Below are 26027 nucleotides of genomic sequence, written 5' to 3' on the forward strand. Positions count from 1 at the left end.
CATCATGTATTTCAGCTTGTGTCTATAGGAGCAGATTTTTGAGTGCATTTTAATTTGTCGTGGATGAGACTAGCAAGCAAAAAGCACTTGAAATACTTCTAAATATCTACATTATTTTGGAGATTTTCAAAGAATGGGGCTTTTAAAATCTTGAGAAACCCTTCTCTCTTCTCACAGGAACTGATGATATTTCTAATCTGGTCCTCAGGCAGGGCAGGCTCAGCTAGGACAGCAACGTTCCCATTCACACTGAGAATCCAGTTTAAAATGTTGGCATTTCCCAGATGATTTTGTCCATCTCTCATTCCTGTCTGTAGTAATGGAAGAGAAGGAAACATTTTTTTCTTGTGCAAAAACTAATCCAGAAAGGCTTTTTATTTTATTAACAGCTGTCATGTAACTGTTTTCTTGATAATATCAATCTGGTCTCATCAGATTTCTACCGGATTTTTTTCCCCGAAGACATTTTCTTTCCTTTTCTGTCCTCTGAATTTAAGCAGTCTTACTTTAATGCTATCAATGTACAGACTTTGTTCTGTCCCCTTTCTTCTCCTGGCCTCACATATGTACATTTTACAAAAGTATTTGGAGTGGAAAATGGTTTTTCAACTTGACTCAAACCTGCTCTTGAAGGAAGCAGTCCATTTCCATGGACTAGTTTCAGGTAACTACTGGGAAGAGGGAATGGAGGAATCAATATGTTCCTTCTCTGCATTTTTGTGCCCAAGCCTATTTAGAATTGTAGAACTGAAGAATAATTGGGTTTGGAGGAGACTTCTGGGGACCCCCAGTCCAACACCTTGCTCAAAGCAGCCCAGATAAATCAGGTTGCTCAAGACCGTGTCCAGATGAGTTTTGAATATCTCCAAGGATGGGGATTCCCCAGCTGCTCTGAACTGCTGCTCCTGTGTCTGACCACTCTCAGGTGAAAAAAGGTCATTCCCTCTTTCTACCTTGTGCCTGTTGATCCCTGTCCTTTAGCTGCACACCTGTGAGATGGCTCTGACTCTGTCTCCTCTACCCTCTCCCACGAGGCAGCTTTTTTAAATAGGCAGACACAAGTTGTAATAAGGCAAACACAGTCATTTTGATTAGTTTGCCTTAATTAGAACTCGGTGCTGTTTGGCTGGAATTCTCCAATAATTTATTCTTTACATTTGTTTCCAATATTGTTATAAATATCAAAAGCTTGATAATTAAAGGTCAGTGTTTTATAGACAGAAAGAAAATACATATAAGCCCCTATTTATACAGCGTACCTACAGACAAGCCATTAAATAGGATTTCTCTCAAGGCATTTAATACTGTACTGGCAATTAGACAAGCATTTTGTAATAGCTCAAGGAAAGCCTTTTTCTTTATATTGGTTGCAGTGACAGCCCCACAGTGTTACCTGAAAAAGGTGCTGTTGAGTGACAACCAGGTGCGTTGTTAGGTGAACCACAACACGAGGGACTATGCAAGTTGCTGCATGATACATTTGAGAAGGGAACCTGTAAAACCTCCATCTGTGAGGTTCAAAAGAAAATAAAGTTGCCAAGAACTAAAAAGATTGGCAGTTCAGACTTAAGACATACGTAACACTTCCAAAGACGGCTCATTTTCCCAGCCTTTCCCCTGGCATGGCACAGTAATCAATCACATGCTCCCTTACAGGTTGTCACATGCCATTTTGCATGTGGTTGGCTAAATATATGCAGGATTATACAAGATGCAAAGTCTAAATGTGACTGACAAACATAACCCTTTTTGCTGGTATCACAATCTTTGTACCCATCAGAAGCTGTCTGTGGCCTTGCTAATACCTTTGCAGTTGTAGCTGTCATCGCTTATGTTGCTGGAAAACTCAAGTTTTCTAGCTTGAGTCACAGCTATGCCTGAGGAAAATGTGCATTTCAGATAGTTTTCACTTGTGAACTTGTCAGATTTCCACATTACCTTTTGGAAACAAGTGTGTAAAGTGAACAGAGGTGAACCTTGGCTGCCCTGCACAGATGGAGTGAGTATGAGCAATGCCTGAGCTGGGGATTCATTTCTGTGCTTCCTGAGTTGATGTTATCAGCGGAGAAGGTTTTTACCTCGAGGTTGGTCTCAGGATTAGATGCCAAACTGCTCAGGTAGGCTTCAGTTGCAGTGTGTAATGCAGCTTTGACTGAGTGACTGTGTTGGGTTTGTGCACTGTTTCACTACGAGTTTGTCCTCTGCCTGCTTCTGCTTCCTGTGTGTGTGGTTCGGGGACGTAACTGGAATTTTCTCCTATTGCCTGCTCTGATTGCAGACCAGTGTGTGGTAGGAAATGTGTCTGCCTTGGTAAATCAAATCTTGCATCACCCATCAACAAGTATCATCGCTGTAGCTATGCTGTCATTACATTTGACAGCATAAAAAGCATTGGTTGTGTGAAAAATGATTTGAAACATCCTCAGAGTCAGTGACAGAGGAGACATGATAAGTATTTGAAGGGGTTAGAGATTTTTTCGGATTTTGATCTAGACTAACACTGGCATAAAACACTCTGGAAAGCAGTTAGACTGCATCTACTTTATAGTGGACTTGCATATCTGCAAAGAAATACAAATGAAATTGTGTGGAAAACATAATTTTTTATGTGTAACATAAATGTATGATGGAGATTTGAGCTAAAACTAGTTTTAGTTTTGTGGCCGATGTAGCTTCAGAGAAAAACTAATGCTGTTGGTGAATGTCCTTATATTGCAACTTTTCTTCAAAGGACAGGCTTTAGTCCAGTCAGACTTATTTGGTACCAGCTTTATTACAGAGAGTAAAGTAATAGATTTCATTTTAGAAAAAGCTAATTTCCACTTGTGGTGGAAAGTTTACACGTAACTCTTGAGAAATATTTATTTAAAAAACACCCCAACAACACACACAGAGCCAAACCAAAGCAACACTGTTTTAGGGAACTGCTTTATGCTTTATTTTAAGTTTTGAAATTATGTCTTATTTTATGGTTATTTCCTTACACAGAGCTTCCAGCATATGCCACAGTCACACAAAAGCTGCCCCTGATGACCTCTGATCTGACAACACTGCAGCAGGAAATATCCTCACAGCGTATTTTTTTGACAGAACAGAAGTGAGGAAGGAGATCTGTGCTTCTGTGTTGGCCTCTGGCAGTTAATTTGTTGACCATGTTATGCCTAAACTGTGAACTGGATCAGGCCTGAAAACTCAGCAGTGATCCCTGATATGGCAGAGTGAATGTGGAGGAAAGTCATGTGCAATCACTGAAGTTGGAGGGAATAGCATTTTGGGGAACAGGATTTGGCAGTGACTCCAAGGGACTGCTCCTGACTGCACTGAACATTTTTTTCCAGGCTAGGGATTAATTTAACTCTGCATGGCTTTATAATATCCAACCACTGCAGTGCTGGTGGCTATGTACTGTAATAATCCTGAGCAGATCTCACTCTCAATGACCACCACACTGCATCCCTGTGGCTTAGGAGTATGCCTGCTTCTGAAAGCAAAAAGCAATAGCAGAATATATAGATATAAAAAATTTAAATATGTATAAATGTAATATTTTTATTCATATAGGTGTTGCTCATAGCTTCTACCTTTACAGAAACTGTGAGAAAACGAGGTAATGGAATCACTGAGTAATTGTTGACCTGGTTTGATTTCTACATACCCTTCCATACCTTGTCCCCAAACACAGCTCGCTCTCCTAAGCTATTTTTTGCAGGTTTTATGAATCCCTTGAAAACAGTCAGGTGGACCTCAGGGATTTGCAAACAGAAGTTTGGAATCCACATCTGTGGGTGTCAGAGCAAAAGTGACTTGTATGCCATAAACTTATTGGATTTTTGCTTCTCTCAGGACTGGGTTTGAACCAAAGCTTTTCTTTAGACACTCTGAATCCTCCATCTGGTACCTTGTACTCGGGAGAGACAGAGGAAAGACAAAGTTTGATCTTCTGCATTTAATGGGCTTGATTCTGACTGTACATCTGTTGCTTCACTGACTTCAGTAAAGAAAGAGTGCTTCTCTGTCTTTCTATGATTTCAGAATTGGGCCTGAAATTGATACTGGTATCACAAAAAGGAAAATACTGCTAGGAACTAACAGTCAAGAAAAATGACAGAGCCTGGTTTTGAAAATGAAGCTAATTTATTCACTCACTCCCTCGGCAGTGAAGCAGAAAGGAGTGGAAAGGATGTGAAGTGATAACAGTGATGAAAGCTGTGGCATCCTTCTGTGGGCAGGCACTAAGGCTCTTTTAAAAATGTGAAGTGAGGTTTGTGACACAGAGTCACCATCTTCTGAGAAAATTCTGGATTTCTAATGTTAGGCTTAAGGCTCAAGAAAAAAAAAGAAATTGTATCACTTCTGCCCACTTCTCATTCTTCTGTATTCTGCTACTTGGCATTGGCCATTAGCAACAGAATCACATTTGGTGTGTGTGGATCCCTATAAAAGTACTCTGTTCAGCTCTTCAGCTGGAAACCAGCAAAATCCCAGTGCTGGTGGGTGTTCTGGAAGCACTTGCACAGGTGGGGTTTCTGTTGTCACTCGGTCTGCAGTGACCAGAGCCTACCTCAGACCGGGGGGTCACCACAGTGACCGCGTTGGCTCAGCTCTTGTTGAGAAACCTGAGGAAAATTAACCACACTGTCTGATGGCACTGAGTTAATCTTCCATGCTTGCATGCTTAAATTAGCTTGGCAAACAAGACTCACCCTGGAGGGCAGCAGTAGATTGTAACGTGGCAGGTAGAGTAGCAGGCACTGCTATGCCTTGGGTACACACAGCACTTTCAGCGTGCCTTCATCTGTTGAACCTACGGTCAGACCAGCTGGTTTCTTCCCTGACTCCAGCCTGGCATTGCTCAAGCTTGATGGGAAGCATGGCCTGATTTAAGTTGTCAGTTTTTGTGTGTTGACCTGCTTTTTTCATGCTACCTTGTTCCTCTCTGCCACCCACTGCTCTCTCTGTCTATACTGGCCTTGCTAACAGCTCTTCTTCTTGTGGCTTCTCCAAAGAGGGCACCGAGAGCTAACACTGTCTTCTAGCTGATCAGGGACCCTGGAACAGCTTCTCCCAGCTCACACCTTGGAGCAGGCATTACATAAAGCTCCTTTCTCAGTTTTCTGGGTTCTTGGCTTTTGTATCCTGATGCTGGCAAGTCTTGACTGTGATTAGGTGGAACCTTCACCCAGGCATGTGTGGGTGATTTGTCATAAGTTCAAACCTTATCACCAATGATAGTTCTCTTATACTATATAATACATTTGTGATACTGTCTATAAAAAAATACATCTAGCTTAGTAAACTCCTGAAAAGGAGTGTGTTAGTCTTTGCCAGTTTCTCCTTTCTGTTTATCTTTCCTCCTTTTCACTAGATTCTAGCAGAGTGCTCCTCTATGTCTTGGCTTTCCTGTCCTCCAAAACTTTCAAGTTGAAAGATACTGACCAGATTTTGCTTTATGCGCTAGGCTTGTGAACACAGTATGTAAATGTATTTAAATAAACAAAACTTTGGTATAATGGGGAGGGAGAGAGAAGCATAGATGATGTCAGATGTGGAATCCTGAGCAATCTACATCAGATCTGTGTAAGACCCTGGGCAGAGTGGCAAAACCCCATGGTCATATCCTCTTTCTCTAGGCTGGGTATGACTGCAGCAGCAGCCAGCTCCTGCATGCTTTTTTTCCTTGAGTGTATGTTGTCCATACCATGGCAAACTGGCTCAGAGCAGTCCCATCTATACCTAGATCTCCTGTTTCAAGAAGGATATGGGGCTTTCTGTGACATTTAAGGCATTACTAATCAGGGATCAGTGAGGATTCTTATGTCACCGAATGAAATTTGAGCTTTGAAATTTGAACAGATTTTGAGTTATCCTGTCTTTGCAGTCATATCCCCAGAAATCTGTGTTTTACCTTCTCCCAGAAACATTAAGAACAGAAGAGCATCTTGCCTCATAAGCTAAGCTGGTAGAATGATAGAGCCTGTAAAACAATGTTTTTAATAAGGGACATCCTCCTTCCCTCAGTTTCGCTGCTGGCATTACCCCAGATTAGTGGTGTAATCCTTTTTCTCCTGTTTCTGGAGAATCTATTTCAATGTCTCGCTGCGTCTGTTTCCTGCTCCATTCTGCTTGGAGTTTTTCATCTTGTTATGTGAATCAGGCAACTGCTGGGATACTCAAAACCATTGAACCCTTTCAATTTGAGTTGTAGGCTTTCCCCATCTGTGCTGACAGCTAACAGGGCTTCGCTTTGCCATTCTTCTACTTGTATGTTTAATGTTTCTGCAGTGACTCTTTGCATTTTCTGTTTACAGTGCTGTGACATTCAAAGACACCAGTGAAGATCAAAGCCAGGTTGAGCCAGCAATTTACAAAGCCCAAGTCAATGAGAAAACATGGTATGTATCCCAGACAGCTTTAATTCCTATGTGATGATTAGACTTTTTAAAGAACTTTATATAGGGCTGTCAGAATGTGAGAAGTTGTCTAGTTTGACTGAAAGGAAGGAAAAAAAGACAAGTTCCCTGGTAGGAATTTAGGTCATGACTAGCATGAGCAGCCTCCTGCCTCACTCCTCCTCTCCCATTCAGCTTTAGTATTTTTGAGCAAATAATAAGAAAGTTTCCTGCAACCTATAAGCCTGTAAACCCGAACACTAAGAGCAGAGGCAACTCCTGAATCTAATTCCGAGGAGCAGTGCACTGCAGGACTCCCCAGTAACACATGCCACAGATGTTTGTCACTGCTATTTTTTTCTTTCTTTAGTAGCTCTAGCATCTTGTTGAGTGCATAGCACAGAAGAAGTGACCAGCTTTGCTCTAAACTGCCTGTTGTTACCTCAAGATGGGCTCTTACTAAAATATTCAAGCACCATTTGCTGTATTCTGAGTATATCGTACTCTTCGTAGATGTTTGCAGATTGCTAAGTTAGGATACTAAGCAACTATGAAATGGAAGCGTTTCATGAATTTAATTTTCTGATGTTCAAAGCACAAGGGAAAAGTAGTAGTATTAATACAGTAGAGTCTCCAGGATAATTTGGCATGACAAAGTTACGGTTAAATATTTTGAGTAAGCTCTTGCAAGAGCAGACTGGCCTGTGCAGCAGCCTGATTACCATACCAGGAGCCATATCACTGAGAGCTCTGTGGTCCTCAAGTGAAAAGTTTCATTTCTAAAAGGATCTTGGAATCATTCTTCCCCCTGCTGTTTTCATCATTTGACAACTGCCTTCACAGCAAGACATCATTTCCTTCTTGGCCTCATCTCACTCACTCAGTACCCACCTGGAACAAGCCAGACAGGTTTTCTACAGGCAAACAACAGTGTCATTTGAAGTAGACTTCTCTCAAAGCAGGATCCCTTTTGTACCTTTTTAGACAGGGTCTTAGAAAGCCAAAAAAAAAAAAAAAAGTAGCTTAAAGATCCCCAATTTCTATGGGTCTTAGTAAACGGACCTGCTCGGAGTGTTTGAGGGATTCTAAGATATTGCTGATGGCAGCTGAAACTGTAACATTTTTCTCACCCATTTTGTTTCCTTCCCTCGAGGTTTACATTTTCACTTGCTTTCATGCAGAAAATAAATTCCATGGAAAGGAAACTCTTAATAACTAGCCTGTAGTAAAGAGTATGGCATAAGTGGCATAACTCCTTCTGTCTGAGAAGCATGAAGATTGCGTCACTGAAGACTGTGCCTGTAAGTAAATTAAATTAAAAAAAAAAAAAAAACAACAAAAAAACAACAAAAAGCAAACAAGTTCAGGAAATTAAATTCATTATAATGATAATGGAAAATTCTGATTTTCCTTGCTGCTGTAGTCATGCACACTTTAATTGTTGCCTGAAAGAGTCAACACCTTGTAAAGAAAATAAACGTCCTCTTCTCTTAAGATACTCCTCAGTTTTCTAGGGATAGGTGGTGGTCTGTTTTACTGCTAGCCTGGGTCCAGTCAATGCCTGAGCTTGTGGGTTTCAGGGAATGTCTGCACTTCCAGGTGCCATTGGCTGTGCACTGTCCCACAATGGCTGCCCAGAAGAGTCACACAGAACTCTTCTCAAGCACACTGAAAAAATCCTGTGACATAACTCCACTGAATTGAATGGAGTATTTAAGCTGTGTTTCAACCTGGCCTGTTACATAGTGTTACATTCTGTTCATCTTTATTTAACGTGGGTAAACGTGGTTGAAATGTTTGTAGCCAGAGGAGGAGGCGGCTGTGCACTTCAGTGCTGGGGATGGCAGGCTTTGGTGGAACAGAGCAAGGAGCTAAGAACAGATAATTTTGCCCAGCTTCATTTGTTAATCAGTTTATTTCACTTTCTCCAGTTTTGCAAATCAGGCATAATCAGGTTCCCTTAATAGCTTGATAGATCTGTGTGTTCAATTATACAGAGCAACGTTATTCATAGGTCCTTTTAATTTCCCCATATAGACTAGTCTTATTAATATTTATTTTATAATCTACTTACCAATTCAGAGTGGGTAATCTCTGTCTAAATGAAGCTGCTGTTCATACAGAACTCTCTTTGTTTTCTTTGAAGAAATCATAGTAGCACTTAACATTATGAAAACCTTAAAGCACAAAAAATATAATTGTGAAGCCTCATTAACAATGCCAGTGCCCAGAATGTTTGTCTACGTGATCTTCAGGGTCCCTTCCAGCCCAAACCATTCTGTGTTGCCAAAACAGCTGGCAGGAGGGAGCATACTGAAGCCTCAAGTTCAGAAACACTGAACCACGTCAGGTCTCGACCCCTGCCATTGTGTTTAGCTATAAAAGTCTTGTTAAGATGTTTAAAAAGCCATGTGCTTGGATAACGGTGGATTTCCTGCTGAGGTCCCAAATGACCTAACCTCTGCTTCCTTTCACCCCTTGGTTCTAATCAATGGTAGGAAAAGGGTGGTGGAAAATATTGAGCAGGCTTCTTGAAAAATACAGGGTATGACCTAAGGATGATTGCAGCTTCTTGCAGTTCTGGGCATTGGGTTGGTTCTTGAAACATGAGGAACTGTGTCTGTAGAACCAACCTGGAATACATTCACTGTATGCTTCTTGGAAATTTGTAAGTGGGTATTTGAAGGACTTAGGCACCCTTCAGTGCCTGTCAGTGGTAACAAGTGTTTTGTGAAGCATTTAGGCACACGCACAAGCCTGTCCCTACTCAGTAAAGCACTTCACTGTGCTTTTAAGCCCCTTGATTTCTACTCTTGGGTTTATCAGCAGGAGGTTTTTCAAAGGTAAGAGGCTGTCCTTATCTCACAAATGGGCTAAGCTGCCTTATGGCAAAATAGTTCTCAAAACTGTTTGTTCCACAAAATGTTAATGTTGTTCTCCCTCCTCTGCTGCAGTGGTCCATGACTTTAGGACCGTTCCTTTCTTATCTGTGCATTTGGGAAATATTGATTCGAACAATGTCACTTCTGCTGTTTATTCCCTCAAACTGGCACTAAAAATCCGGTGTATTTTCCCCAGTACTGAGGCATTTGCAGGATGATGCATCCATGTCAGTCATTACCTCTGTAAATGTTCCTGTTCTTGCATCAGCTTGTTCAGGACAGTTCTTTTGGATGTGCACAAATGAAGCAAGGAAGATCAAACAGATGTTAAAGCAGGAAGAAATGCCTCATATTTCTTCATAAGATTTTGTACAGAAAGACACCACATTGAGATTGAAAACACCACATGGATTCTTGCAGCTACATGGAAACTTTTTTTACTTCTATCCCCTTTTTGCCCTGAATAGCTGGGCAAATTTTGGGGTGGAGGCAAAGGATGTCCAGGTTTCCCTGCTAACTACCTTAGACTGGGGATGATGCCAGAGGTTTTTGACATTCAGGCATCATTGGAGTCATCTTTTCTGATGTCCTTTTTTAGTCCTGACTAAAGGGCTTCATCTGGTAATGCTGAACTAAATTATCTCCAAAAGTACTCATTTGTGACATAGAAATAAGAAAGCATTGTACATCCCTCTGTAAGCTGGGCAAGTGTCTGCTCTCACAGTGTAAAAATGTGCACTTCCAACTCATTTCACTTAGTTTTGGATCTCATCACGAGTTTTTCTTCCAAGTTAAAGCACAGTAACCAGGAAGGGATAACAAGAGAGATTAGGGATGTGGAAAAACTTTTTTATGAAAGACTGACAAGATTGATGCTGTTCAGTATGAAGAAGCAGTAAATAAGAACAGATATGAAAAGGTCTCTTATCATTTGATACTGTGAAGCCAAGAGGGGCCTCTTGCCTTTGCTCCTTCTCCCATGACAATAGGAGATAGAGATATTCATTTAAATGAAAGACCTAACATCTGTTTGAAAGGAAATTACTTATTTTTTCCCTACCCCATATTTTAGCTGTTTCAAGATATCATAGAGATGAAGAGACTAGTGAGTTTTTTTTTAAAACATGCTTATTCATAGACAGAATATCCCATTATAAATCAAGTGTGACAATACTACAAATAAACCAAAGCCAAAAATGCTTACAATATTTGAAAGAATCTTAGTGTTTCGGTGCCATTTTTTGTAAGCAAAGCTCCTGTACTTTCAGAGATTTACTCCATGTAATATAAAATGTAACAAGAGTCAGAGGGATCAGAAACACAAAAGACTTCATGGAAATGCAATCTCTGAATAATGTTCCTTCATAAATATATAAATAACTTCTATAAGTATCAACTGGACATAAAGTATTATACTATATCTAATGCATAAAACAGTAAAGGAAGTTTCATATAATCTTAAGACTGCATACCTGAATTTTTTTTTAATTTTAGAGTTTAAGAAAGGAAATTTACTATGTGCTTTAATTTCTGGATTGAAGCCCTTTGAGGTTCCTCAGAAGCTTCTGGTGCTGGCCATGCAGCCCCAGCATCCTGTTTCAAGAGGGCTAATGAACTTTGGTAAAGAAGCTAATGTGTCCTGACATCCTTTGGCCTGTTTTTCTTAAATGTCAGATTTTTTTAGGTTGAATAATCTATCTCTTTGTATTGTATTATGAATGTGAAAGGCTTTTCTTTGTGAGTTGGACAGTGAAAGTTACTTAAAATGAGGGATAAATTGTGTCTCCTGGTATGCATGTAAGTAGGCATTTAGTTGAGACACCAGTAGTTTTAATGTCTAATTGACATGGTTCTTGAGGTTTAGTATATTCTCCTCAGAGAACTTGCTGATGTTTTCATTTTCTGCTGTCTTTCCAGCTTAGCAGCAGAGATGATTTGATGCTGAGGTTCTTAGCGTGCTTTTGTTATTTACAGGTGACATGGGTAATCTAGAAACTTTGTCCAACAAAAAAACCAACCATGCAGCCAAGTGAACTGGAAATGAGAAGTGTATCTGGTGATGACTCCAAAAAATAGCAGTCCACTTAAAAAAGAAAACAACACACCAACCAACAAAAAGAGCTCAGTAGGAACTCCTTGTAGAAAAGGTTTGACAGGTCTGAAAACATTTGGCAGCAGATGTGTCAGCAAGAGTTTTATCCTACACCCTGATTTGCTTTCTGATTCCTTAATTGTTGAGCTGGGCTCTGGTATTTTAGTTATACTATAAGAATCCTGACTCCAGAAGGGTAGTTGCACTCATTTGGTGGTGTTAAATTTAGCATTCATCTCTCTGACTAAACTCTGTAATGAGGGCTTGGTATGCAGTCATTGAATCCTCTGCCTGTAGGTGCCTCAGGGCTGCAATTTTTTTGGTTTTCCCATTTAGTATTGTGCTGCATTCCTAAAGGTATCAAGGTATGAGGGGAGAGAGGGAATAGGGGGAGACTGATGGAGAAGCCTGAAAAGAAGGAACTCACGAGAAGGGAGCCAACAAGAAAGATGGAGAGAGATTCCAACAGGATGAGGTTCAACAAGGCCAAGTGCCGGGTCCTGCACTTCAGTCAAAACAACCCCCTGCAGCCCCATGGGCTGGGGACAGAGTGACTGGAAAAGAAAAGAAACTCAATTATCCTCTGCATTTTCAGCTGAAAAGGATGAGAGATTCAAGGATAGAGCAGGCACAGTGGGGGCCTCTCTGGGAGAGGAGCAGGGTCATCTCAGCACGGAAAGCTGCTTGCGATCTCACAGCCTCCAAAGTTAGCTTCCATACAGAACTGAGCCAGCTGTTTTGCTTCCCCCTTTTTAAGAAAACATTGCCAACAAAGAAAATCTGAGCAGTCTGTTCCACACCTAGGCCTGAGCAGGAAAATGTGTGGTCCATGGGCAGAGCTGGACGGTATTGCTTCTCGGAGCTGTACAGTGTTTTATTCCTTGGTTATCTTGCTGTGCCCCCCAATTGTGTAGGAAGGCTTTTCAGATGAACATTCCTATGCAAATGTTGCAAACATAAATTGCTACAGGAATGACCTTCAATGGAGAGTCTGTGGAAGCAATGGCAGAAGATTAAAACTATAGTGCTTACAGTCTGAGACATCAGCCCCCCCAAACTCACATGTCAGTTCAGCCTGGAGAAAAGGAGGCTCAGGGGGGACCTTCTCACTCTCTGCAACTCCCTGACAGGAGAGTGCAGCTGGAGGGGTCAGGCTCTGCTCCCTGGGAACAAGGGACAGGAGGAGAGGGAACGGCCTCAAGCTGTGCCAGGGGAGGGTCAGGTGGGATATTAAAGAAAGTTTCTTCACAGAAAGGGTTGTCAAACATTGGAACGTGGCATTTGAGGACATGGTTAGTGGTGAAGCTGGTGGTGGTGCTGGGTTCATGGTTGGACTTGATCTTCAAGGTCTTTTCCAACCTAAACCGCTCTGTGATTCTAATAGAGTAAAACCAGATCAGTTGTTTCACTTGTTTGGCTTTGTGAAGACACAGGCACTTGTTTGCTTCCCTAACAAGAACTCCCGCCAATCCAAACTCCTCCAGTGGAGATTTTGTGTATGAAGGGATGCCAGTTTTGGTAGATGTTTGGGTGTGTATCATTGGAACATGCTTTCAACACAGTTGTGAGTAACTTGGCTCAATGGTCACTGAATGTGTGCTTCCTTTGCCAGAGGGAACTCACATAGAAATCCAAGTGAATTCTCACGGAAACCTTTTGTAGTGTTTGTGTCATTTGCAAAACTGGTTTTTATCTTACTGGAGACTTATTTAACCTGGGCAAATCTGTATGTTGTTGTTGTTGTTTTTTCACTGAGCATTTGAACCTTGAGCTGGAGCTGCTTTAAAGGAAGTAGTATAAATAATGTATGTTGAAGTACTTAAAATTGCCACCCCCCAGTGGTGGCAGTTCACAAGTTGTCCATGTGCCCACACAAGGAATGTATTTGACAATATACAAGATATAATTGTTAAATTGATTCTAAGCAATCCATAATGTATTTTATTTTAATAGTTTGCATAAAAATATCTACAAAAAGAAAAATATTTGGACAAATGTATTTCACAAGTTATATTTATTAGGCAAAAATGTACTAGAATTTCAGGGATCAGTTTATTTTCATACATTTTGCTTTCATGAGTCTGCTAAAGTAGAAACATTCTTTTCCCTTATTGTATACTTTTACTGAGCAGACATCCAATAAATCATAAAGCTGGCTTATATAAAAACATATCCTGTTCATTTCCCTATAAAATATCTCTGTGCAGTGTTTTATACACTTTTTTCAAACTGTTGACAAGCTACTGGTTCATCTCTTGGATTAATTTGTAGCAAAGTTTTATAGACATTGCTATCTTTCAGTTCCAAAGGCAGCTGATATTGAGAAGGATATTCCAGTTGGAATGAGGTTGGTATTTCAGTCTGTTCAGTAGCAGTTATTTTTACTTTTAATAACCTGCTACCTTTGGAGCTTAGACAACATTTAAACTATAAGTTCCATACCTTATGATGATGATTAATTCTTTGTTCAGGCAAGCACACTATGAAACTAAAATGTCACTTGTGTTTTAAGATACAGAAGATGTAATAAATTAATTAAGTAAACTTTAATCTCCTTTTCCTGTTTGAAGATATTGGTAAGAATATTGCTGTGGTTCTGATTTTACTTAGTGGGCTTTTTTCCTGTTTGTGGACTGAGTACAAATATGACACTTTCACTGATGTGTCTGATTTGTCATTGCTTCAGTAAGTTCCTTCTGGGATAACCAGGTGCATCCAAAGCCTCTTTCAAACGTGGAAGTTCTTTTAAACATTCCAGAGCAATGATGGTTCAGGAAAATAATAGGGTGAACATGAGAGAGAAGTCAGTTAAAATAGAACAGAATCATTAGTTGGAAGGGACCTGTAATCATGCCCCAGTCTAACTGTCTAAAAAACAGGTTCTAAAACCCATTCAGATATTCATACAAAAATGGGGACTGTGTACCTTAGGCAGTGATGTCCTGTTTGGTTATACTTCTCCTTTCATTGGAACAGGCTTAAAACCTTTTCTGCTCTGCATAGTGCAAAAGTGTATATATATACAGAATGTTGGCATTATTAAGAAATTTTGAAGGTACTATAATCAAAATTTTATTGACAAAGTTTGTAATTTGGTCAATCATTTGCTTGAGTTATTTATTTAATGACCTTTCACTCACATTTCGAGCAAGCTGAATATTTTCATTTCAGGAAAGCAAATTGGCAGTTTTTTCAAATGCTGTAAATGCAGTCCAGAATTTTTTCCTTATTTTTGTAATGTCCCATTGCTGCAATGTTTCAAAGGGGCCATGTGTGCCTGTAATGCTTATGCCATAGAGAGTGACAGGGGGACCTGAGCACTGCACCTGGCTGCCATTTCTAACCTTGGCAGAGCATCAGAGAGCCCAAGTAGAGAGTCCAGTATGATTAGCTGTTGTTTTGTAGCTATATAATGTCACTGCTCACCAAAATTAAGGAGAAAGCTTGATGATTAATGTAGGCCTCAAAAGAAGGAAGTGGATTCCACTTAACCTGTCTAGTCTTAATCAGTTTTTTATTGTTTATGGAAGGGAAACTGGGGACAGGAAGACTGAAGCTTTTCCACAGTCATGCTTCAGATCAAGTACATAGCCCTTGCCCACTAGATTAGTTTTAGATCTTTGATTACAGGAGTATATTTGAGTTTCTTTTGCCCTTGAAGGGCTTGGAAGGCTCTGATGGCAGAGTAATGTACTCTTCAATAATAGGAATCAGTTTTCAAAGGTTTTCTGAGGCTGCCTGGTTGAAGAATTTTCTTATGGCCCTGCAAAACTGCAGCTTCTGTCAGAAAAATAGAATTCTCTGTGATGGTCTCTCCTATCAGATAAATATATTGGCATGGGTCTTTTAAAACACAGTTCCAATCTTGCGCTTCTGAGTCTGCAAAAGTTGCAAACATTTCCTGTCCTACCAATTTAGCAGCTTTTCTCTATTAGTGTTTTGCTAGCAATGCTTCGGTTCGTGCCCCTGTTTGCTGCCCTAAGCCAAGGTCTCTGCCTCTCTCCTAACACAGTGTGATTCTTCCCTCGAGCTGAGCTTCTCAGTGCATCCCAGGAAGCAATGCTTAGTCCAGAGGGCAAAGCTGAGGCATCCATCCATGTGGCATCACTGCCAGGGGCAGCACGGGGCTGACACAGGCGCTGCTGCTCCACCTCAGTGAATCTGGGGGGAAGGGTGACGGGGAAATGGCAGCCATTCTTTGGGTGGAAAATGTCAAGAATCGAGTAGTTTTCATACTGAGGTCCAAACAGCTCTTCATCACAACAAGATAAAAAAACTTAAATGGAATACAAGTGCCATGATTTTACTGAGTTGCTCTATGAAGGCACTGAACCACAAAGCTGAGCCACAGCATTGCACTGAAGATGCCTGATGCGGTTTTGTGGGACAGACACTAGAGTTCCATTACTTTGTAGATTGAATCATAGAATCCCAGAATGGTTTGGGTTAAAAGACCATCCAGTGCCACCCCCTGCCATGGGCAGGGACACCTTCCACTAGCCCAGGTTGCTCCAACCCCATCCAACCTGGCCTTGGACACTTCCAGGGATCCAGGGGCAGCCACAGCTTCTCTGGGCAACCTGTGCCAGGGCCTCCCCACCCTCATAGGGAACAATTCCTTCCCAGTATCCCATCTATCCCTGCCATCTGGCAGTGGGAAGCCATTCCCCCTTGTCCTGTCCCTCCATCCCTTGTCCCAAGTCCCTCTCCATCTCTCCTGGAGCCCCTTCAGGCCCTGGAAGGTGCTCTAAGGTCTCCCTGGAGCCTTCTCTTCTCCAGGTGAACCCCCCCAGCTCTCTCAAAACTCCTTTGAGGGTCCTGTTAGGCACACAGCTGTGACATTAAAAATCTGGACACCCGAGAAACTCGGGTCCCAAGTCCTTCCTTTCACAGAACCTTTCTCTTTTGGTTCACTGCAAAGGAGAAGCAAGGGCCATTGAAGGGAATCCTGCCCTGCTTCCCCTGGCTGGGACTGTGCCTGCAGGGATGACTAGGAGCTGGGATGACTGCCCAGGTAAGCTTCATGTTCCTACAGCTAAAACCAGTACTGTTAGCTCTGCAATACATTCACAAGGGGATGCATTTCTTTGGGGATGATTTTTTATTTTCAACCTTCCCAACAATTTTTTTCCCCAGTCTTTATTTCTTCAAGGATGACCTGTTTTGGCCCCAAATCCCCTAATTTTTGCTCATGTTCCACTTTGTCACTCACCTCAAGCCCAAGTAAAGCTTGCAACATTTGCCCCTTTTTGATTTTTTTATTTTTCCCCCCTCTTCTTTTCATGCTTGCTGTAGCCCAGACTTAGATTGTGTTAACAGCAGATATTTGGGATCATAATTTATTGCCAAGAGTTAAATGTAATTGTTGCATTCTTCTGCTCTGCCCACCTGTTCGTTCCCATTAAGAAAATCCTACCTTTATAAAAGTGTTAGACTTGTCATTGGCAAGGGAAGGACTGTGCCATCTGTTAGCAGAGCAGTGCTACAAGTCAGGACTGAAGAAAGTAAGATAGCTAATAAAAAAGAAATTCAAGTCAAAATGGTGAAATTAGTATAAAGGTTTCCTTGGAAAGTGTGCTGACTGGCTGATAGAAAAATGGCATTTCTTTAGTGCTCAGCTGAGCCTGGGAGTGAGGGAGCAGCAAACCTCTCTGCAATGAGAAATGGTTATTAGGAGGGGAATTAAGGAATGTCTGTTATTCACAGATTGAAAGATCTGATGAAGACATCGCCTGTGTTTAAATCAATCTTCTTCACCAATTTACCTCAATTCTTCAGACTTCAGCAGCAGTTGCCTCAAGAGGCTATTCAGGAGACTAATGGACAAGAGAGATAAAGGGCTGGGTGGATGGAAAAGTGCCAATAAAGTAGAAATGGTAGAAGCTGTCAAGTTAGAAAAAGTTGGGAGCGTCTTAAGCTGCTTGACCTAGAGCTGAGGATCTTGAGAAAGTGATAATCAGTCAATTGTTATTAGCTGGTGACAGAGTGGTGTTGCCCAGTGGAGATCAGAGGTGACAGGGAGGGACTGTGACCTTACAGTGCTTGGCAAAGGAGCAACCTGTGGGCTAGAAAAAGGGAGGCAGCCAGCGAGCCCTGGGGACATAACCCACCAAGTTTACTGAGTCTTGAAGTATTTGATAAGGGAGATTGAACTGACATGGCAAAACATTGTAAACCCTTTTTTTTCCTGCTGGAAATTTACACTGAGTGCAGTCATCCATTAAAACAAAACAGAGGGGAAAGAAATGCAGAAAAATGTAGGGTTTACTATCTTGTTAGTACCCTTTGGATGTTAAACTACTTGAAAAAGAGACAAATAATCTGGGACTTTCCAGTTTGACTCTGTTCTCATTATCCTGACAGAAGTACAGAAAATATACAAAATCAAGCCTTTTCTATATTATTCTAAAGTAGAACTCTGATTAAATGAGAGATAGAGCATTTTAGCAACAGAGCAATTTACTGAGCATGATTAATAATTGGAATTTCTGGCCTAAGAGATTAGTGCTGGGAGGCAGTACCTGGATAGAGTGCCCAGACACCTGATGGGGTGCAGCAGGTAACACTCTGGCATTGCCACTCTGTCCTGTGGTGTGCACACTGGTACCCTGACAGACCCCTGCCAGGGTCTCCTGGATTTTCCTGCCCATCTCATCAAACCTCTGGGTTTAATGAGATTTTTTGCAGAAGAAATCACATGTCACTTAAGGACCACAAAATCAATTACTATACAAAGAGCAGTTTATACCAGTCTCTATGGTTTATAAAGTGCCTACCTTTGCAAATTACCTGCACCAATTGACAGTGAGAGCATGGCTGTACTGCAATGTTATGATGCATGATAGTGTGTTAATATATGCTTAAAAAACATAATACTTGGTACATTGAAGCATCATGCTGTTTCACATGATCAATGTCTTGAAGGAGTTTATGCTGTGTTTTTCTAGACTTTTTTGTTTGCCTTAATAGTTGCTATAAAAATAATGTTTTACAATGAACAGAGGAAACACTACCAAACAGTTCCAAAATAATTCAGGCAACTGACAGAAGGCAGAGCTTTCTGCCATGAAGACATTATGAGTGCCTACATTTTTTTTCCAGTCTCTGTCATCCACTTTACGTTAGCTTTGGAGAGTGATTTTATCTTTAAATATGAGTCAGGCTATGTTGCCAAGACAACCTCTCTTCAAGCTTTCCATTTCACTCCCATTGTGTGCTGAACCTCCATCAAATCTTCTCCCAGAGCAACTGGTCACTTATATTTCAAGTGGGATTTGATTTGATGGAGCAAAGAATTCAAAGTGCATGATTTTCTTGGCTCCTTGGCAAGTCACTTCAGCAGGTCTCACTCACTCTGACTCCAGGACTGGGGGAAAGTAATCATGCTGGCATCTGGATTCCAGCACAGGAGACAGAATGTTTGACTAAGTTGCAGGTCTGTGGTATTCCTGCTTTCCCAACCAAGGCACAGACCTGCACAGGGCAATGCCCAGCACACCTCCTCTGCAGGCTGTGTTACAGGATTTCTGCTGGGATATTGATTCTCAATGGACTGATGTTGTATTTTAGGCTGAGTTATGCCTGCTTCTGTATTCCCCACAGATGTCTTATTGCAAGGTACCTTTTGTTAAACCCAAATGAATTTTGTGGCTTGGCAGGTCCTCCGGTCACCTGTACATATTGGCTGCCCTGTTGCTGGTGGAATGGGGAGTAGGACGTGGGGTTTAGCTAAGTGTTATCATTGTTTCTTACCATGAGAACTTTTTGAAATATATCTCTGCCTAGACTGCTCTTCAGAGGGGTGTGACAGACTCAGATCAGATTTGAGTAAATACAGACTGTTTGTCATATGGTAATATTAAATTCCTCTGTCATTTCTTATAACCTCAATGTATTTTATGCCCCTTTTTGCTCCTACTCCTTTGTCAACAGACCCTCTTTTCCCAGGCGCTGCTCTGTGCTGTCACTCTTTCAGCTTTATTAAATAGCACTTGTAAAGGAAGCTCCTGCAAAGTGATCTTTAATTAAGTATAACAGTAGAGATGACTCTGCTTCTATTACTAAAAAATGAACGAATCTTGCCTGAAAGGCTTCTTTGCTCCTTTACTGCCACTGCAAATTCAGTATCTCAAGGTGCACAAGTAAGGTTTGTGGCAAGGTGATGGCCAGCAATAGCCGAGTCTGTGACAAACCAGCTGATAGTGCCCTGGTTCTGATGGGGATGTGCCCTGGGCACAGTCCACAGGAGTGAGGGCTCAGCAGGGATCTAAGAGCTGCCCCTGATTCCTCCTGCCTGGGCATTCAGGAGCTGGAATTTCAGACTGTTTACCAAGCAGCAGCTGAAAGATGAGCAAGACAGGAATTCATCATCCTGCCTGAGATGAGAGTTTATCCAGTGACAGGCTTATATGATCACTGGTGCTCTGAACAGTTTGTTTTTCGTGGAGAGAAAAACAATTTCCCCATGAAGGATTTATTTTTTTTCTTTTTCAAATATTTCAAAAGTTTCAATTATTTTTTTTTTTTAGCTATTGCATCCCTTCTTCTCAGCAGAGACGTACAGAGGTCTAGAGCTCTGCTACATCTGTCTCCTAAAAGTCCTTCCCATGTTCTGAAAAGTTGACTGCAGCTGAGGGACTGTCTTTCCAGTTTACAAGCTTAATGTAGCTTTCCTGTTATATTTACAAATGTGGAATCTGTTGGTATTTAATGAATATTTATTACTAATTTTTTTCTATGCAACTATTTTGCACATTGGCTCCATATCTCACTGTTATTTGTGCATTAGAAGGAGGGTTGAGGAAAACCCGTCAAAGTTTATTGAATAAAGAAAATGCAGATGATATTGTGGACTGCAAGATACTACAATGAAGGGATTGTTCTAGTATATTGAAAGTTATTTCACTCAGGACATAAATGACATTTCAGATTTTGAATAGAAGAATTATGTGGTCTGACACTTGAAAGAGCTGTTTGTTACCTATTTTCTTTTTAACCTGTAAAAGACAACTATGGCATTTATATTTAGGATGTGAATGAGGTAGAATGACTAATAACCTTGGTCTGTCAGACACAACCATTAGTTGTTTGTCCCAGGGGCACTCTGCCCATGCACTTTTTCCTGACATGCTAAACAAGTTCAGATCCTGGGTGGATAAGAGAAGTCCAGATCTCTGGGGGTTTTTCTCTGAGATGCCTTTGTGACTTGCAAAATACAACCTGAACAGTGCCACCATGGCTGCTGCTGCTTTGTGGGTCCCAGTTTCCCTGGGAAGGAAGGCTGTGCTGTTACTCACTGTTGCTGTTGCCCCTGTCTTGGCACAGTTTTTGTGCCTGTAAGTGTGCACCTTACGTGTGTAACAGCTTTGCAGCTGGGCTGTATCTTAGTGATGGACCTCAGTCCAGTCACAGTTCTGAAATGCAGCCTGAGCATAACTCCTGCATTCCAATAGCTCCATTCAGTCCCTGACTGTAAAAACAGGCTCCAGACTTTGTCTGTCTGTACAAACCAGCTTCCAGTTGCAGAATAAGTGAATTTGCTCCTCTTTCATTGGCAGCTACAGGTTTCAGTGACTGAGAAACACAAATTCCGTTTCCCCTTTGGAGAATATGGAGGACAAAACCTATACTGTGGTGAACTCAATTCTGCAGTGCAGAATTTAGAATTTAGAGCTGGGCCCTAAAGGCTTTACCTGCCCCCTCACTTTCTTTCCTGCACTTGTACTTTTTTCTTTTAGTAGGAAACTCCATTAGGAAAATATTGCAAATGCAAAGACGTGGACACCAGTTATCTTGTTAAGGTATTGCAAAAGATAGTTTGAACAACTCTTTATTTTATGTAGAGATACAGCAAAAGAAGGACTATTAAGTTCTTATTAAGAACATTAACCTTTTAGTGAATTGATTTAAAGAAGAGAACATAACTTGCATTTGTTTTGACAGACACTAACAAACATTTTGTTGCACTATTTTAGGAGCAAATATTAGGAGTAAATGTAATAGCTATCTAAATTATAGAATCTAAAAGTTTGGTGCTGGGAGGGTACAGAAAGAACTGAGGCTGTCTCTGGAATAGAGAGATGGTGTAAGAAAAACCTATGTTAACTGCAACGGTCTGTGATCACAGCAGAGAAGGTTTGGAACTTTATATTTTATATTCTTTTAGTAACCAAACCACAAGAAAAAATTTACTAGCTTCATGCCTTTTCTGATTGCTTTCCAAAATTACTGCTTTAATGTTTTAATATTTGTAACATACTTTGAGGATTAATTTACCAGGATGACAGTGAGACAAACATTCTTTAGCCCAGGAATTCGCTCTAGTTGGCAACTCTTCAGGTAAGTAAAAGACACAGGGTCACATGAAATACTTCCTTGAATATTCTAAAGATAAATATTAATTAGGTTTGTAAGAGTTTCTAGAAGGGGTTGAGATTTAAGTGTTTATGTAATTGGCTAATATGCAAAATAATATTCTTCAATTATAGGAGTTGTTGCTTTATTGAGAATTTCACTACCTGATACCTAACATCATGAAGGTGTCCCATCCACCTTGGGACAGAGAGCCCTTGTGGAGTGACCCTTGCTATTGAGGTGAGCCCTGGGAATTCCCTTAATTACTGAATGGGATTTCTAATTCATTCTTATCATGTTGTTATATTTGTTCAAGTAGGCTTCTGTAGGATGTTAGCTAGGTTTGAACTTTAGTGGGCAGCAGAGACTCCTCTGACCACAGAGCTGATGTGTCCTCCACACTCCTTATGCACCTTTGAAGGGTTATTTTTCTTTGTAGTTCCAGCCAGAATGGAAAAATGATGCTATTATGCCTTAGATATCGGAAGAGTCAAAGAGCTCTTATCTTTTTCTCTTATCCACACATTGGAAATTCATGGCTTGTATTTCTGGAAGCTTTGCAACTCATTTCTATGATCACAGAAGCAGGATCAAATTGAAAGATGAGGAAGACTGTTAATAGCTGGATGTTACCTGGTTTGCAGGAGGTAGAGGTCTATCTCAGCTGAAGGCAACCCTGTGTTACATTCAGTGTTCACCTGGGAGGGAGAGCAAATCCAGAAGAAACTGGTTGTTTTGGAGCTAAATAGCTGTCCTGGTTTGGGCCGGGGTACAGTTGATTTCCTTCCCAGTGGCTGGCGTGGGGCTGTGTTTCGGATTTGTGCTGAACACAGGGTTGATAATGCAGAGATGATTTTGTTACTGCTGAGGCCTTTCCTGCCACACTGGGGAGGGGGCTGGGTGTGCTTGGGAAGCTGGTAGGGGACACAACCAGGACAGGAGATCCAAACTGGATATTGCAGACCACATGGCATCATACTTAGGAGAAGAAGGAGGAAAGGGGGGGGATGTTTGGAGTGATGGTATTTGTCTTCCCAAGTAACTGTTATGTGGGATGGGACCTGTTCTCCTGGAGATGACTGAACACCTGCCCAGCCATGGGAAGCAATGAATTAATTCCTTGTTTTGCTGTGCTTGTGTACACAGCTTTTGTTTCATGTATTAAACTGTCTTTATCTCAACCCAGGAGTTTTCTGGCTTTTACTCTTCTGTTTCTCTCCCTGATTCTACTGGTGGGGGAGCGAGCGAGCGGCTGTGAGGGGCTTGGCTGCTGCCTGGGGTTAAACCATGGGACTAACTCCAGTCAAAGAGCAACCAGTTTTCCCATCCTTTCCCTTTGCTTTATAACTAAATATACAAGAAAGAAATAAGTATTAGTCATCCTTTTAAAAGGAGTGAAGATTATCCTCTAGTATGGGCCACATGTCTACATCATCTATTGCATTTTGAAGCCAAACATTGTGTTGATTTCCCAGCTTTTCAGTTGTCCTTTATCCTGCTAAGATTTTGGGCAGACCAGTGAGTGAGCACTGTGGGTTTTTTCATCTGTCCTACAATACAACATGCCTTCAGCTGTGACCTGGCAACCATGAAGCTACCTAAAACAATTTTCTAAGTCTGTGAAGGAAATTCCATATCCTGTTCAGTCTCGATATTTATTGTCCACAGAATAAACGTACTCTTAAAAAGAATTAACTCTCTTGATATTTTGCTCTATTTTACAGTGTTTGGCATTCTTTCAGACAAAGTGTGAGTGCAGAGATGAATTCATGTGGTTTGCACAAGAAAGTGGTTTATCTATTTTTGCTTGCTAAAGCCTTGAGAAAGTTTATCTGTCATTATGAAATCTGAAGGAAAACAGAGGATTTGGGTATTACTGCTTGATGTTTTCTGCAATCAATAGCAGTATTTTACAGCATTGATATTTTGTTAAGCAAACACATCTGTTTCCAGATATGGGTTGCTCAGTTTGTCCAGGATGTCTCAGCATTTCTTTCAGCCATCAACTCCCACACTCGATCCTGTATTTATCCAATTTAAGAGCGTCTTTTCCTTTGGTGGTTCTTTATGTTTTTGTACTTGCCACCTACTGTTTCATCCACAAACTAGATCAATTTATTTTCCTGACTCGACACCATAGGCATAACAAGTCTCTCTGAACTGTCACAGTTCACATGTAAAATGGCCTTTTAAAGGTGTATTATGACTGTTGTAAATCTCTCTAGTCCCACTCCTACAGCAGAACAGAGTGTTTCAGTACAGGGCTCATCTGGGGAACTCTTCACGGGATTTTTGCAGTACTCAGGAGGATGATGGGATAAAGTCCCTGTAACGAAGGCAAACTTGACAACTTGCAGCTTTCTAGAATTCAGACAAATGTGATGGTTTCTGAAGCTGCTGTGCCGCCTTCTTTCCCTGCGGTTGTGGGGGTGCTGTTCTGTTTGGGTTGTGTGGAGGTCCTGAAGGGAAGGGAGGCACAAGAGAGGGCAACAGAAATGTGTGAGAAAGAACAGTAAGGTGGAGGCAAGGGAACTGAGGAGGATGTCTCAGTTGCTCTGGAGTTAATGTGCTGGAACTAGGAAGATGATCCTAATCTAATTAATTATTAGTAGCTAAAAAATACATCATTCATCCAGGCAAAATCTTCCTGAAATGCTGCTGCTTTCATCTCCTATTTTTCCAGCCACTCTTGCCTCCAGCATGGTCATTATTTTTTCAGCTTTTTCCTCTTGTAAGTGTGGAAGAATGGGGCACAGCTGTTTTGCTGGAACTGTACTTTTTTTCTTTCGTCAAAACTCAGCTATGTTCTTAACTTTTTGTGCTTCAGCTTCTGTAGGACTCCTTAATACATTCTCTTTCTTGCCATAGGAACATCATCATCTTGACTCCAACCCCTGCACAGAATCACAGGATGGTTGGGGTCGAGAGGGACCTTTAAAGAATACCTAAATTCCACCCCTTGCCATGGGCAGGGACACCTTCCACCAGACCAGGTTGCTCCAAGCCCTGCCCAACCTGGCTTTTGTCTTCAGCTTTTGTCTTCTCCCATTCACGAGATATACACTTGAAGCTTTAAGAGCAATTTCTCTTTACACAAAGTTCTCTTTGCAAAGCCCACTTTTCACTTTAGTTTCCCCCTTGTTCACAGGATTCCTCAGCCACTTCACCCATAAATATCTTTTTACTTTTTTCCATGTTGATCCTTGCGTATAAGGGAAAAATCAGTCTAATAGAACTGTCCACCCATTTCTGTGCCCTCCCTCTAAATGTCCCACATGACTCCTTCTGAGTCTCTACCTGTGAGTCCCTGTTATGTCTGAGTGTGGAGATCAGATGCATTGCCCTTCCTTGCTTTGCTTCTCCAACTATTCCTTTCCTCTTAATTTTCCCTATTGCCACTATTTCTAATGGAAATTCATGCTGGTAACTAAGCCCACAACGTGTTCAACACCATTAACTGTGCTTGTCTTTCATCTTGTAGACTGCCAAGAAATTTAGGCTGGAACCTGTGATTAACATGTTGCTGGGGTAGTGGAATGCCCATAATTCTGTGACTGTGGTCAGTGAAAGGGTATTTTCTCTCAATGTGATGAACTTCTAATCATCTGTGAGGGACGGTGATTCTGGAGCAGCAGGTTGGTTGACTGGAAATGCCTTTGTATTCATTCTTTTGAAGAATAAAAGTGGAGAGAAGCATTAATATTGTTTTAGTCAGTTTTGTTTGTAGCTTAGAAGCTATTCTGTTGCAATATATGCATGTCATTCAGTACCCAGAATTTTGTTTTAAAATTTTTAAGACATTACAAGCACCTTAAATTGCAAAGAGCAGTAAATCAGGAATATATACTCCTGATTCCTAAGTAAATATGCATACTTACTTTAACTATTTTTTTCTTCAGAAAGATTCACATATTAAGTAGCTGGGTTAGGATCAGATCATGCCAGCACATGCCAGAGAGCTTTCAGCTGAAGATATAGAAGCTGGAATAGTTAATAGTCACTCTTTTCCATCCTTAGGTTTAATTTCTATTGATGTAACACTGCTCTAAAATGTAACTACTAATGAAAATATGTGAAAATCTACTGTCAGAGAATCATAGAATATGCTGAGTTGGAAGGGACCCATAAGGATCATTGAGTCCAACTCCTGGCCCTGCCCAGGCCCATCCCCAAGAGTCACACCCTGTCCCTGAGAGCATTGTCCAAACCCTCCTGGAGCTCTGGTAGCTTTGGTGCTGTGCCCACTGCCCTGGGGAGCCTGGTCAGTGCCCAACCACTCTCTAGGAGAAGAACCTTTCCTTGGCATCCAAC

The 26027-nt window shown here is 41.2% G+C and overlaps 1 long non-coding RNA gene across 2 annotated transcripts in view; it reads left to right on the top strand.

Moving 5' to 3' along the window:
- Nucleotides 1-6306: 6306 nt before the first annotated feature.
- Nucleotides 6307-26027, top strand: part of LOC116790444 — a 31194-nt gene continuing 11473 nt past the window's right edge. For both annotated transcript variants that reach the window (XR_004358359.1, XR_004358360.1), the window contains exons 1-2: nt 6307-6392; nt 7543-7690. This is a non-coding gene — a long non-coding RNA (uncharacterized LOC116790444). The remainder of the gene's footprint in view (nt 6393-7542; nt 7691-26027) is intronic.

The sequence above is a fragment of the Chiroxiphia lanceolata genome, chromosome 8 (assembly GCF_009829145.1).
Source record: "Chiroxiphia lanceolata isolate bChiLan1 chromosome 8, bChiLan1.pri, whole genome shotgun sequence".
In the NCBI taxonomy this organism is placed as follows: domain Eukaryota; kingdom Metazoa; phylum Chordata; class Aves; order Passeriformes; family Pipridae; genus Chiroxiphia; species Chiroxiphia lanceolata.